This window comes from Thermobia domestica, chromosome 7, assembly GCF_964235325.1.
Source record: "Thermobia domestica chromosome 7, izTheDome1.hap1.1, whole genome shotgun sequence".
NCBI classification, from domain to species: Eukaryota; Metazoa; Arthropoda; class Insecta; order Zygentoma; family Lepismatidae; genus Thermobia; species Thermobia domestica.
In genome coordinates this window covers 169,622,285-169,637,640 of record NC_137460.1, presented here as the reverse complement: position 1 = coordinate 169,637,640, position 15,356 = coordinate 169,622,285, and the positions used below count along the sequence as shown (strand labels likewise).

Genomic DNA, 15,356 nt, shown 5'->3' with positions numbered 1-15,356 from the left:
GGTGGTATGCCATACCGCCTCTGGTTTTTCAGTGATCGAGATATACCGTCACTGTAGAGTAGACACTAAATATCTTTAACGTCGAAGTGTTTATTTCAAAATGTAGCTCTGTGTTTATTGGGTGCTTCTATAGACCGCACAAGAACACTCCTCAGTACATCTTAGAAGCTTGCCATGACTCACTGTTACAAGCATTATCACTCGGTGACGTCATTCTATTGGGTGATTTCAACCTCTCCATCACGTGGCAGGACAGTAAGCATGGCATCGCTAAAGACGGAAATGACAATTATTTCATGGACAATTTTATTCATGGACTTGGACTGGGTCAGCACAATATGCATAATACCCGCAAAAATAGCAATCTGGATTATGTTCTCTCTAACTTAGAACCTCGTCGTATTGTTCCATGCAGAAATCTCTTTCCCTCGGACCACGATTCCTTGGATGTTTCATTTAATTTTTTCCCCTCCAGTACTACAAACCAGCCCCTTAAAAGTAGGTCACAACTTCTTTGGAAGAAAGCTCCCTGGGGTGACATCTGTCGGGCTATTGAACTCTTTCCTTGGTGTTTGTTGGAGGCAGGATCTGTCGACGAGGCGGTTGACCTATGCACATCTGTTGTCCACTCAACTATTAAGGATTTTGTCCCTGTAAAAACATCAAGATCGAAGAAGTTTCCGGTCTGGTTCGACAATGAGCTGCGTGATCTTCTTAAAAACAAAAAGCAAGCCTGGAATCTATGGAAGTCACATCCGAGCTACTACACATACAAACAATTCGTTAAAATTAGAAGCTTTACGAAGAAGGTACAGCGACGTAAGTACTTTGAATACATGGACTCAATTGGTGATTCTACTGTTAGCAACCCTAAACTATTTTGGACTGTAATTAAATCTCGATCGAAATCTCCCGGCATACCAGCAACAGTTCATGACGAGAATTTTGAAGCTAGTGACGGTCAGAGACCCGACCTTTTTAATAACTACTTCTGTAAATCATTTACCGCCTTTCCCCCTACAACCCATCTTCCACCTCTCCTCCCCATTTGTACTAACACCTTATCAGACCTCTCTACCACCCCTGGTGAGGTTTTGGTTCTCTTGCAGACGCTTTCTCCACATAGATCTCTTGGGCCCGACAACATTGGCTCTCTCTATCCCAACAAAACTGCTTCAGCTATTTCAGTTCCTTTATCAATCCTATTCAATAGATGCTTCAGAGAGGGATATTATCCCACCAGCTGGAAACTAACTCATGTGACCCCAATATATAAATCAGGACTTAAAGATCAAGTATCCTCCTATAGGTCAATATCTCTTCTTTCTGTAATATCTATTATGTGCGAAAAAATAATCAAAGACAGGCTTCTCAAATTCACGTCGGCTTACATTCACACCTCTCAGCATGGCTTTCTACCGAAAAGCTCAAGTCTCACAAACTTAGGTACTCTTCTTTCCTGTGCAGTTCAATGTATAAATAACAATACTCAATTAGACGTCATTTATTTTGATCTCTCAAGGGCCTTTGATTCTGTCAGTCACATTCTTCTTCTCCACAAGCTTTCCAATAGGTTTAATGTACATTGTAAATTTCTCTCTTTAATCACCAGTTATCTAAAGGGCCGTAAACAGAAAGTTGTTATTTCAGGGGCGACTTCTAACCTCCAACCTGTGATCTCGGGGGTGCCTCAGGGAAGCGTACTAGGGCCCCTGCTATTTGTCCTGTATATGGACGATCTCTACTCTCACCTATCAGTTAATCCTAGTGGCCTTTTGCTTTTTGCTGACGACTGCAAATTATATAGAGAAATATCATGTTTCCATGACAGAATTGCCCTACAGGAAGACATAAATTATCTTGTAGACTAATGTGAAATGTGGCAATTGAAACTTAACAGTAAGAAATGTGACGGTGTTACAATTACTCTGAAAAAGTCTCCTGTTCCCTCCAAATACCATATTAACGATTCCCCTATAACACATTCTGCCAGCCATAATGATCTTGGTGTCATCTTTGATTCGAAACTCTTGTTCTCTAACCACATCTCCTCAATAGTTAAGAAATCAATGCGTATGCTGGGGCTTCTTTACCGATTCACTGAACTACGTACTGTGGCATCATTAACAACATTCTATAAAACTCTAATAGCACCCAAGATCGAATACTGCTCTCCCATATGGGCCATGGCCGCACCTACACATCTCTCTAGACTTGAGTCTGTTCTCAATTTCTTTATTGCAATAGTACGTTTCCGTGTTCCCGCACTTCGAATATTACCTAAAGAGGAAATTTTGCGATATCTTAATATCCAAACGCCGGAAGTATGCAGAAATAACTCTGATTTGAAGTTTCTTCATAAGATTGTTAATGGGGACCTAAGATCTGAAACCTTAATTCAACAACTATCCTTACATGTCCCTTCCCGCAAAACCCGGAATACCCACCTATTACATCTTGCACGCCCTAGGTTAACAATTATACAGAGGTCTCTTTTTCACCGAGTACCCAACTACAGTATTATAATAATCTAACAAGTGAGGTGGACACTTTTTAGAGCTACCCAGTGTTTGAAAGAGCAATAAAACGCATGCTGGCTAAATAATATTACTTGTGCACTCTTTGTTAATACTATTGATGCTACTGTTGTTGTTTATTTTTTATTTTTTTTTTTCTTTTTTCCCGCTTGTTGACATTTCCCTGTGTAAAATGGCAGAATTATGCTGTATCTGGGAATTTGTTCAATAAATAAAAATAAAATAAAATAAATCCATTTTTATACACAGTAACTGACTAATAGCTTTGCACGTAATAAGATTTTATTTATTATGTAGAAATGATTTCTAAGTTCAGTCCAGTTATCATTTTCCTATCTTTTGCTTTTAGAATGAGGTGTGTTCAAAGGAGTTAATCTAGTTTATATTTTGGTGTGCCATATTGAATTGTTTCTTGGTATTATGTGTGTGTCTTCTTGTCTTAATTTATATAAATGTAATGTTTTGAGCATGAGCGGATTTAGGGATTGTCTGCTGTAGAGGCGATTCTTCTGGGGGTTTGGAATACCCCTCAGTCGAGTGGGGGGGGGGAGAGTTTTCCTACAGAAAATTCTTAATATAAAAACTAGAGGTTTGAGCATTTTCATATATAATTCTCTATAATACAACATAAGGGTATATTTTAAAACTTTTTTTTCAGAAAGTTGTTCCCGAGGGATCAAAGCTTCTTCATGACCCCGTCTCCTGTAATCAAAAGGAAGTTCTCCATTGGTTTTCAGTCATTATGTAAATAGAAATGCAATTTTTAGGCAACATACCCTCACTGTATTTCAACATTTGGATAGCCGGTATGTCGAGTCAAAATCGTAATAAAACATACCGCCTCTGCATTTTTTCCACTTCGAACACTGGATAAGTCAAACATGTAACAACTTCCTTCTTCACAAATCGCAACAACAAAACCTTGGTAACAGTTTAAAGTTTAGAGTACAGAACAAGTACAAGGGACTTCTCCTTCTGAAGTACTTCTCCTTAAAAAGTTTTGCACTTGAGATGATAAAATTTAACTGTGCTTTCGTTGATGGCGCTTTCAAAATTTTAGAAGTTGACTTGTATTTTCCAGTAGCCATGAGCTTGGATTTCTTTAGAGGAAGAAATTGAGGAAATACTCCTGCAGAGCACTGAGGAGTTCAAGAACTTTTTCACATAATTTTTCAAGTGTAAATCATCTTAAGCTCCCATGTTCGATAAATCTATGTTTAGGAAGTCCTAACTTACTGGTAAATCTTAATGAAATCTTCCCACCTGGATGGCCAACCCTTGAAAACATTAGTACGCATCAATGACAAACCCACCTTGAGAGCCCACATGACGGAAGTGCTGAAGTTTTCAGAAGAGTAATAAGTAACAAGTTTCTGCTTTTTCCATTTATAATATTTTTCTTAGAAAACTGCCAATGCAAAACATAAATCACACGAAAAAATGCCTTTACCTACAAAAAAGTAACTTTTAGTGACAAACTTGAAAAAAAGGAACGTTTATTGACCAACTTGGAAAAAAAAAAGTAACTTTTAGTTAAAAATGTGACTCGCTATGAGCCCTGCAATTGTTATGTGCTCTCCTCGTGAACAAGCTGTGACTCCGAACTAATAGGGTAAAATGATTTCTTTCGAAGGACATCATAACAGATACACACATATCAGAAAATTGCTGATTCCTTTCCAGCAAGAGAATTGCAGCACTAAAACTATTCGAATTGCCAGTGTGCAGTTTAAACAAAAACGTAACAGTAGTTAAATGAGTTTGATTATCAGCGGCACTAGTGCTCACGCGTTTTTCGAAGAAGTACAATTACGAGAGCTCGAGTGTTACACTGTCATATAGAGGCATTCAAGACGAGTCAGAAATTCAAACTCGACCTTCTTTGACTGCTGACAGTATTCGTGCCAACCAAAATATGGATGGCGTAACGTGGGTTGCTTATCTTCTAGGTGTGTCCGACTTTGTTTTCTTTTCATTTTACACCAAGTTGCACCGCGAGTATCAAACCATGGTCAAGATATATTATAGGTGGGTTGGTGCAGCTTCTATGGTGGAAATTAGACTTGACAGTATAGGTTTCTGTGAATAACAGTGTACCAAACATGTGCAAAACAATATATATACATACAATGAATTTGAATTTTAAGAAGCTTCCTCAGATGTGTTTCTCAATTCTTTTTTGCGCTGGAATAAATATTAAAATAAACAGCATTTGAATTTTAACACCCACCCACCCTACCTATCTATCTACCTAGCTCTCTCACTCTCTCTTTCACTTCGTCACCTTTCATCCCGGCCAAAATAATTATACGTAAATTTTACACGATGGAAGGATTAACTATATGATAAAAGTTCTTCATATTGATGAGAAGATTTTCCCGTGATGGTGAGATAGAATTTTTCATCCTTCCGTAGCTTATCCTTCTTCGTTGACTGCACAAAAGTACATTCAAATAAAGAAACATTCCCAGGTCAACTTTTGCCAAGAATGGTTCAAATCGATAATTCCTATACTCTAGGCGGCCACGTTCTCGAGACTTTATTATGTCTTTTGCTTTTTAGACTTTTTAAGTGTAAAATTGCGCATGTTTTTTGAAATATAATCCATACGTTAATTTGATCTTTAGTTATCTCAAATTAAAATGAACTGTTCTCATTGACTAGAATTTCAAAATGATCATAGAATAATATTACTATTTATTAAATTTTACTATTTAATAAATGTATTTATTAATTTATTACTTAAATGTTGTTATTCTTAGCTGTGCAATTATCTAATTCCCTTGGTAACAGTCCAAAATCTCACAACAAAAAAGAGCAACTCAAAATTTCGACAGGGTTTTCAAGTGGATTTTTAAGGTGGGTCCAACGCGAAAAAAATCATTTTTTTTTTTTTTTTTTTTCGAGCTGACCTCACTTGGCAAACCCTGACTAAAGTAGCAAATTGAATTGTAAAGTTCGCACCAGAAAACGATTTCTTGAATTTTGCTCGGGGACATTTTTTCCATTAAATTTTTTCAAGCATAATTGACATTTACCCACGAAAAAAAAATCAAACGACAATGGAAACCGTATAGCCAGTTTTCGAGAAAGGATGTTTTAAAGATTCCATGTCAGAAGGGCCCGGACAAAAGGGCGAGGGCAGAAAGGCCCGAGTCAAAACGGGCCCGCGTCAAAAGGGCCCCGGTCAAAACGGACCCGCGTCAAAAGGGCCTCGGTCAGAAGTGCCCTGCGTCAAAAAAGGCCCCGCGACAAAAGGGCCTGAGTCTAAGGGTCCCGCGTCAAAACGGCCCCGCGAGAAAAGGGCCCGAGTCAAAAGAGCCTCACGTCAGAAAGGGCCCCGCGAAAAAGGGCTTGAGTGAAAAGAGCCCGGGTAGAAATAGTCCCACGGCCAGAAAGCCAGAAATCAAAACAGAAGTGGAAATCAAAGATGCACGAGGAGATAGTGCCACCTTAGTAAGTAGAAGTGATTGTGCAATAGAAGGAAGAATATCAGTGGTTATTAGAGACAAAAAGGAAACTTGAATGGTGATCCTAATTTTGTTTGGTTGCTGTTTGTTCTGTAGCAATCCCTATGGCTTAAGTCGGTTCTCGATGAAAGTTTGTTTTCAACCGCGTCTCTCTGAGTTTGTAGACGGGGAAGACCGGAGTTCGATTCCCGGCGGGATCTCATGTGGTTCGAATTCCACGTTAATCAGTAGGTCCACATCTCATACAGCCTCGCTGCTGAAAGGGATGCTAAAGTGAAAATCATATCACATCACATCTCTGAGTTTGTATTCTCGAGACCTAGCCCAATCAGACTATCTATTAATGACTGTTCCCTTAGTTCTAAAATTCAATTTTGGCCCTGAATCAAAATGGAAAAATACGTATTATATGAATAATATTATCTTGAAAACGTTTCTTTAATTTTGTGTAAAAACATACATGTGGGTCTCCATACAGGGTTAGTCAAAAGTATTGGGAGAGAACAATAATAACGACACGTGTGCACGGAGGAAAATCGAATGCTGCAATTGGTGTTATTCCAAAAACAGCATTGGCCTGGAGTGTGGTCACCGTGGAAGCCATTTTGAATTACACTATATTGCGGATCGTACATTTTTTAATGGAAAAGGCTATGATCTTACACTTCAGTTTAGGCTTTATATTTCCACAAATGTGAATGTGAACTCATTTTTGACACATTACCATTTGTTTATGAGACAGGGTGTTTGACATATGTATCTAATAGAAAAAAGTATCATGACATGGCAGTAACAAAGAGACAAATGGACAAAGGAAAAGTAAATGTTACAGGTTGGTATTGGTGTTAAAACTACGTTAAATAATTATGGCACCCAACTTGAATTCCGCATATTATATACCATAAAATATTTTCAAATAGACAGGGGTACTTGTGTCACATAAATTTAGGCTAGAATCTTGCTACAAACGATAATCTGAATTAGGGATGCGCACGAGACAAGATTTGAGACTGTCTCGTCTCAAAAATGTACTGTAAATGTGATGTCTCGACTCGAAAAATATGCACTTTTCTATTGGAAGAGCTGTGTCTCGACTCAGATATTCTCAGGAAAATTCTGTCTCGACTCGTCTCGTGCGCATCCCTTACTGAGACGACTTTTGACCGATCTCTATTCATTTACGCGATAGTGTGTGCTAAGTTTGACATTTGTTTCTAGTAGAAGAAAGTATTTAGACAGGTAACTAATAAATAGTACTTCATTGTGTTCTTAACGTTTCTGTTCGTTTGCTTGTGTTTGTAAAATATTGAGAAGTTACCATATATGTATAACATATTTTAATAGTAAGTATATTTGTGATTAATTGTTACTTTACGACTATAAAGCAATAGAATGCTTCTAATGAGCAGTTTCGAATATTTGGTAGAGCTCAACAACGTCGTTCAAATAGTAGTGAGTGATAACGATGTTTCTTTTGGTCAGTGTATTGTACCATGTAGAGTTAATACGGGAAGGATATAATGGTAGAATTGCTAGAAAGAAACCATGTATTACCCAAATTAAGAAATATAAGATACTTAAATTCTCTAGAGCTTTTGAAAAGAAACCCAAAAACTGGTGGGAATGTTTTTTATCGACGAATTTAAGTTAAACCTGCATGAATATGATGGTAGAATAATAGTTTTTCGACAAGTAAATACAGAAATAAATGTCAAGAACTTCCAGCCTACTTTAAAATACAGAAGAAATATATCTTAACGTTCTTAGAAGGACTTCTAATTTTATTAAGATATTGGTCCCAAACAAAGTATATGTTGGAAAGAAAAGATTGCTTTAAAACTGCCCAAAAGTGCGCTAAACCCCACCACACAGTACAGGCTTTAATCCCATTGAGAATCTTTGGAACGAATTGCAACGTAAGGTCAATATATACGAGTTACGGTGAAAGAAGGTTTGAGAAAAGCATTACGTACAGATTGGAACAATATTTCCCCACACTACACCAGGAAAATTGTAACAACGATGCCGAAATGCTTAAGAAAGTTATAAATCGTTGTGTATTTGCTATTAAACACTAACTGTATTAACTTGGAGGGATAAAATAATTTTAGAGGACATTTTATAGTAGTTTGTTTAATAATATCTGAATATTTATGTAATCAACAGTGTCCACATCCCCATTCAATGTAGTTTTTGCAACAACACACACTTGCAACATTTGCTTTTCCTCCGCCACATTATTATTTTATTGTCCTGATATTTTAGTCTACTACACACTAATGTCAAACATAGCGCACTTTCCTCGTAAAATGAGGATTGGTAAAGAATGAATCATATTCTCGTTTGTAGGAAAATTCACTCCTAAATTGATGTGCTAAACATACTCCTTTGATTTAAAAATATTACGTGATATCCAATATGGCGGAATCTAGGATGGCTGTCATTATGTCCACACCCTCACTCAGTGCAGTTTTCGCATCAACACACCTGCAACCTTTTACTTTTCTACGTCTACGTGTCTCTTTGACTGTCCAGATACTTTGGTCTACTAGATACAAATGTCAAACGTAGCACCCTATCTCGCAAACGAATGAAGATAGATTAAAAAAAATGAGTTCTTCTTCTCATCTGTGGGAACATTCTAGCCTAAATTGATGTGTCAAACCCACCTCTTTCCACTCAAAAGATATTGTGTGATATCAAATATCGCAGAATCCACCATCTACAATATTTACTTTACCTCCGTCCACGCGTATCGTTATTACTGGTTTGTCGTAACATTTTTACTAACCCTATATTTTTGTTCCACATGTATGTTCTTTCAACACAAATAAAAAGGTATGTCCACGTATTATTTTTCATCTAATAAGTATTTTTATACATCTGAAGTTTTGCAGGCTATATCTCAGATTTCTTGACGTGGGACCTTTTTGTCAGGGGGCCCTTTTGACCGTGGCCCTTCTGACCAGGGTTCTTTTGACTCAGGCCCTTATGACTGGGGCGCTTTTGACTAAGGCCTTCCTGTCCTCGCCCTTTTGTTCGGGCCCTTCTGACGTGACACCAGTTATAGGATAGGAAGAGATTATATACAGAGGTACAACAGTTATTTAATGCTACATTTTCCGAACGTAACCCAATTTCGAAGTCAACTGCCTAAGAGACCATTGAATGTTTTGCAGAAAGGTAACGCATGCGATCAGGAAGGCCGAAACAATGTAGCAATTTGGCAGTTTCTTTGAATTTACAATCTTTTGTGGAAATTCCGCATTCATTGATAACCAAAGTTGCTAACAAGCTAAGTGTTTCCCAGAGTTCAGCAAAATGAGGTTTTGTACGCTATGCTCTTTATGTAAAGTCATTCTGAAGTATGATTAGTACCATACTAAAGAGTTCGATTAACATATCTTAATTGCAGTAGTCAAACGTTTAGTATGACGCTAATCATAGGTCAAAACGACTATGCATAAGGCGGTATAAGTTTAAACCCTAGGAGAATGCGTTTAGTGCATGAAATAACGGAAGACGACTTTGATCACCGCATTGAGTTTTGCGAAGCAATGATATGAAATATCGATGACAGCAATATTGTCGTAAATGACATGGTATTCTCTGGTAACTTTCAGACTGTCAGTTTAACTTCCCACATTATGCCCTTTAGGATGACAATGATTAAAGCAAGTGAATGATGATGAAAGAACGGGTGAAATCAAAAGGAAACGAGGGTACCCCGGGAAAACTCACGTATACAATATTGTCCACCACAACCTTACTTGGCCGGGAATCGAACCAGTAGTCCTACACACCAGAGCTAAGCGTTCTACCACTGAACCACCGTGCCCCTCCCTCCGGTATTCTTTGATTAAGTGATATTTACCGTCTGGTGAACCGAAAAAAATATCTCTATTGAAGGGATGAAAACCCACATTGATGGGATGTTATTTCCAAGAACAGAAGTGCAGAAGATACTGACAGAAATAAACTACATTCTTAATTAGAAAAATTACGAATGATATAAAAGAGATGTTAAATTAAAAGTAGGAATGCAAAATATTTTTTGAATACGAACTGTGGTTTAATTAGGAATACAGCTGGTAAATAATAATATTGGACTACAAAGGTATTCAGAAGTCTTGCTAGAAGAAATATAAATATATTGAGATTATTATTATTATGGAATTGAAAATTCAGTGGTGCATCTCAAATCAGGTAAAAGATCAGAAAAAAGTACGTGTAGCCAACAAGCGGTAAGAAATGTGTGAAGTATTAAGGGCTTGCATTGAAGGTGCCAGGTAAACATGATTGGGAACCACTGATATACGATATTGCATTGAGAACGACCCCTTCTGTACAAGTCGTTCTTTGTCTAGGCCTTATTGACATGAAATAAAATTACAAAATAATGAAACAAGAAGTATATTATAAACAAAAAATTCTTACTAAAAACTGTTATATATATTTTCTCCACTAAATCACATCAAATTATATATATATATATATATATATATAGAGATATAGATATAGATATAGATATATATATAATATTAACAACTTGACTTCGGTGAACATTACACTATTCTTATTATATATTAACGGTGCTAACCTAACACGAAGCCTTATAATAAGGATTTAAAACCGTCTGAAAGACAAATGACAAACATTAGAAACAAATAGCATTTGTTTGTATTTTCTGTTGCATCTGATCAGATTTTATACGTATATAATTATTTTACATTACAGTATATTTTTGAACAACTTGACTTTGATTAACATTACATTATGATCATTATATTTTAGAAGTACCAATGTTACATAAAGCCTTACAATAAGATAAAAAGAGTGAAAAAAGACATTACTAACAAAAAGTATTTTTGAGATAAAAATATTACATTTATTATATTTGAAAAGTACTTACTTAACATGAATCCTTACAAACAAAGAAAAATGTTCATATCTTGTCGATTAAATTATATATATATATATATATATATATATATATATATATATAATATGTGATTCGGGTCTAAAAGGGGCCAGTGTCACTTTTTGGCAAAAAATGAGATGTTCGTCAAATTTTAACGCCTATAAGTGGATATTTTCTTTTGCAAGAAAAGCAATTGTTAATATGAATAGTATATATACTCCAAACTACTTCGTGTTGACATTAGCTCTTTTAGTCCCAAGTCGGAGATATATAAAATATGTGAACTTACATTGAAAAATTCTGGCTACTTTAATCTGTTTTGACATTCTTCCAACTTATATTGGACATAAGCTTATTATCATTTTTGCTTAACTTTCCAAATGCCAAATACGATTGACATTTGTCTCAAACTGCTTACGTGGATTGCAAATTAAAATTGTGAGCCAAGCCACGAAGATAGTTCGATAAAGGTCTTTGAGCATACTCCTGTACAATAGTACGTACTCGACTTGCAGTTACTCTGTATTTTTTTCTGCCGGTGGCCAATACTTGTCTAGCAACTTCTATTAATTTGATCAACAGAGTGCTCCTTTAACCGTGTATATTCGACGATAACCGTTTGCGATAAGATAAAATTCGTTTCGCGATAAGATAAAATAATAATAATAATAATAATAATAATAATAATAATAATAATAATAATAATAATAATAATAATAATAATAAAAGAATTACAATATCAATAACGTAAACAATACCTTCGAATAAAGAAAAAATAACTGTCACGCTGGGATTCGAACCCGGGTCATTGAAATGGCAGTTTTCTGCTTTCACACTTGATACAAAGATAAGAAAATAAACTAGTAGCTATGTTAGATAAACACAGCACACACTATTTCTACATGTGTTGATGCAATTCAAAAAATGCGAAAATAATGTCTGCCGGCTTTTCTTCTTTAGAAATTAGAAGTTACGGTGAGGAAGAATTGCAGTAATATAAATCGGGACCAGTTAAAACAATGAGGTAGCCTCATCTTGAAGAACGCTTCGCAATATTTTACCCACTGACGGTCTATATCACTTGTTTTTGAGTTAAAGAAGGAAACCTCGAGTAAGTCATTGCGACACTCATAAGGAACGTCTCCTTATACGAGTATTAGTACGAGTATTTTGTGTATAGTCTTACATGCAATGCTTTTAACTAGCTAATAGTTTAGGCGGAAGATGAAGTGACGAGGTGGGTAAGTGTTTAGCGCATTGAACTTATATTCGGCGGACCCGCGTTCAAATCACGGTCAGGTTCTAACTTTTTCAAATGTTTCAATTTCAATTTCAATACATACTCAGTGTGACAAGCAAGATTTTCTCTCCAGAAGGAAAAAAAAATGTTGGAATGAGGAGAATTGGAGAAGGTCTCCCAATGAAGGCAATCATTTACTAACTTATTTCCAGCAGTTGTTCTAGATTTGATATTTTCGTCTACTTTCAAGCATTTTCTGATTCATGTGTGATCAGTGTTTTTATTTCTTTCAATATACTGTATATAGTGAAATAATACATTACATACACAACAATATTGAGATTAACATATGATGTTCATGGACAACACGCTCTGAACCAGAGAGGTTCATCTCAGAATGGAGAAATGTTTCGTGCGTCATCTACTCACAATTTTACTTGCATAAAGACTGGATTCAGTGCTACCAACTGTTGTCAGTGCCGAGAAAAGTTACGTGTTAATTGGGTTGCATCTGTCCAGGCTTTCTCACAACTGCAAATTACCTGGACCCCAAGTTTTGGAATTAGAGCACTTAGGGGGAGAGACTTTTGTGGTTGGGTGTACATAGATTTTCCTAACACGAGTAACACTATCTGCTATTGATTTAAATATTCCAAGTAATTTTTCCTCTTTTTCTTTCCTTTTATTTCTTACTCCCGAATTTTGCGCCACCTTACTTCGGCAGCCAGGGCCGTTGCCCCGCTCACCCGCACCATGACAGGGCACTGATCCATACCCACCCGCAACACTTTTCTCTGTTCACATGAATCGTAACTGGGCTGTCGTAATAACTTTGAATAACACTGTATACAGATCCACATGTACGTTCTTTCAACACAAATCAGGTGGTGTCTACTGAACACTTTTAATCTAATAAGCATTTTTATATTTCTCATGATTTTCAGGCTATATCTCAGGCTTTTTTGACGTGAGGTCCTTTTATCGCGGGGTCCTTTTGACTCGGGGCCCTTTTGGCGCAGAGCCTTTCTGACTCGCGCCCTTTTGCCGGGGGTCCTTTTGACCCGGCATCTTTTGATGCAGGTTCCTTTGACTCGGGCCCTTATGACTGGGCCCCTTTTGACTCGGGTCCTTTTGTCACGGGGCCCTTTTAACGCGGGTCCTTTCGTCGCTGGGACCTTTTGACTCGGGCCCTTATGACCGGGGCTCTTTTGACCAAGGCTCTTTTGACGCGAAGCCCTTTTGACTCGGGCACTTTTAACGCGGGGCCCCTTTGACTCGGGCCTTTTTGTCTCGGGGCCCTTTTGACGTGGGGCTCTTATGACCGGGGCCCTTTTGACGCGGGGCCGTTTTGACTCGGGCCTTTTTGTCCTCGCCCTTTTGTCCGGGCTCTTCTGGCGTGACACCGTTTTAAATGGAATGACCCATACAGATCTCGAGACACAAGATTCTATAAAATGACGTAGTAGTTTGAAATGTACAGAAAGACTTTATGCAAGTTAATACATGTAATGGATTGAGAGGTGGCAACGTTGGCGTCTTAAGCTGTTTACTAAAATCTTAACGTTGCATTTTTCTTTATGTAACTAGTCCTCTGTGTTCTCTTTGCACAGCTATTTTGAATAGAAACTGTTTATTTTATATCTGAGCTGTACAGCGAAACTAGAATTTTCCGAACTGAGGAAATTTTTCGAAATCAGTAAAGTAAAAATTCAGATTTTATAAATTAAATTTTCCTGACATCGGAAATATTTTGGCCATCATTACCTACATGGTTTCTAGAAGACAAGTTGGATGGTTAGAACCCTACGTTTAAAGTTTAGGTACAAATTTCATATTTCAGGCTTTCCAATGCTAATGAAAAAAATATAGGAAATCAGGACGAAAAATCATAGGAGGTTTCGTGAAACTGTGAAAAAGGAACATTTCAATTATCCAATAGGTAGAATTTAAAAAAAAATACGTGGAAATTACACCAATTGTTATATGAACATACATTCTACTCTAAATACAACTAAATGGATAATTATCTCGTTGCAAAATTTTATACGAGATTCTTAGTGTTTTCATACGTAGTTCACCAGTACTAAGCAATGACCATAAGGAAAATGTAAACGGGATCTGCATCAGAAAATCAGTGTTTGTAAGTATACGTCTTCAAGATCTAAATGAAATGTAAAATAAAATCTAAAACATAAACATTCTGCAGCTGGCGATTTTAAGGTAAGATTTGACTGTGTAAGATATTCTAAAATTATTTGTCTATAGTTACTGCAAAATGTATTGATACACCTAAATAAATTACTTACAAGTCTTTAAAATCCAGTAAGTCGTATGCCAAGTAGAAATGATTCGAAATATAAAATGACTGCACACTAATTATTTGCACAGAACTCAATTTTGTATTGATTGAATGACAAAATTGTTGAAAACTTTACAAATATACAACGAAATACTATCTTGTTTTGTATTTGAAAACGACTGAGATGGAAATTAATGCGAGCATCTGTTGTAGACATGGCCGGATTTAGCATTTTGGTGCCCCAAGGCCCAATAATTTTTTCCGCCCCCTAGTCTGGTTAAAGTTACTTTCCTAAAAATCTTTATTAAAAATTATATCAGGCCTATATGTTAATTGCTTAAACACCACTCCACGATGCAATTTTATCATTGCAAGTTTTTTGAGGAATTTACTTGGTTCTGGGCTTAACAAAATACCGTTAATATATTAACAAAAAAATGGTTAACTTTACCAACAATTATTTGTTCAAATGAACTTCAAAATCAGAATGCTTTATTAGCCTGATTTTTTTTTAATCAATTCAAAAAATATGTTAAGTTATGGCTATTTATTTTTATTTCTAGATATTTTTTTATTTTTTTCTCTCGGCCGTGCACCCCTTGGGATCTTGCGCCCATAGGCCCGGGCCTACCGGGTCTATTGGGAAATCCGGCCCTGGTTGTAGGGACATTTACATCCAGAAGAAAATCAGTCGGATAATCTGCATGATAGAATAATTATTTTGATACCACAAGAGTCTCTCGCGGTCTTAATAACAATAATTTTCATTGATTACATTTTTACACTGCATGTTGAAAGACATTAAATAAAATACGTAACTACAGTAGTACAGTAACACGCGGTAGTATCTGGCAATTTAAAACAAGAAGTTTACGGAGTAATTTTACTG

General features: G+C 36.5%; 1 protein-coding gene across 5 annotated transcripts in view; it reads right to left on the bottom strand.

Annotated features, from left to right (window-relative positions):
• Positions 1–15,356, bottom strand: part of LOC145690570 (carbohydrate sulfotransferase 6-like) — a 464,276-nt gene that overhangs the window by 82,623 nt on the left and 366,297 nt on the right. The window lies entirely within an intron of this gene.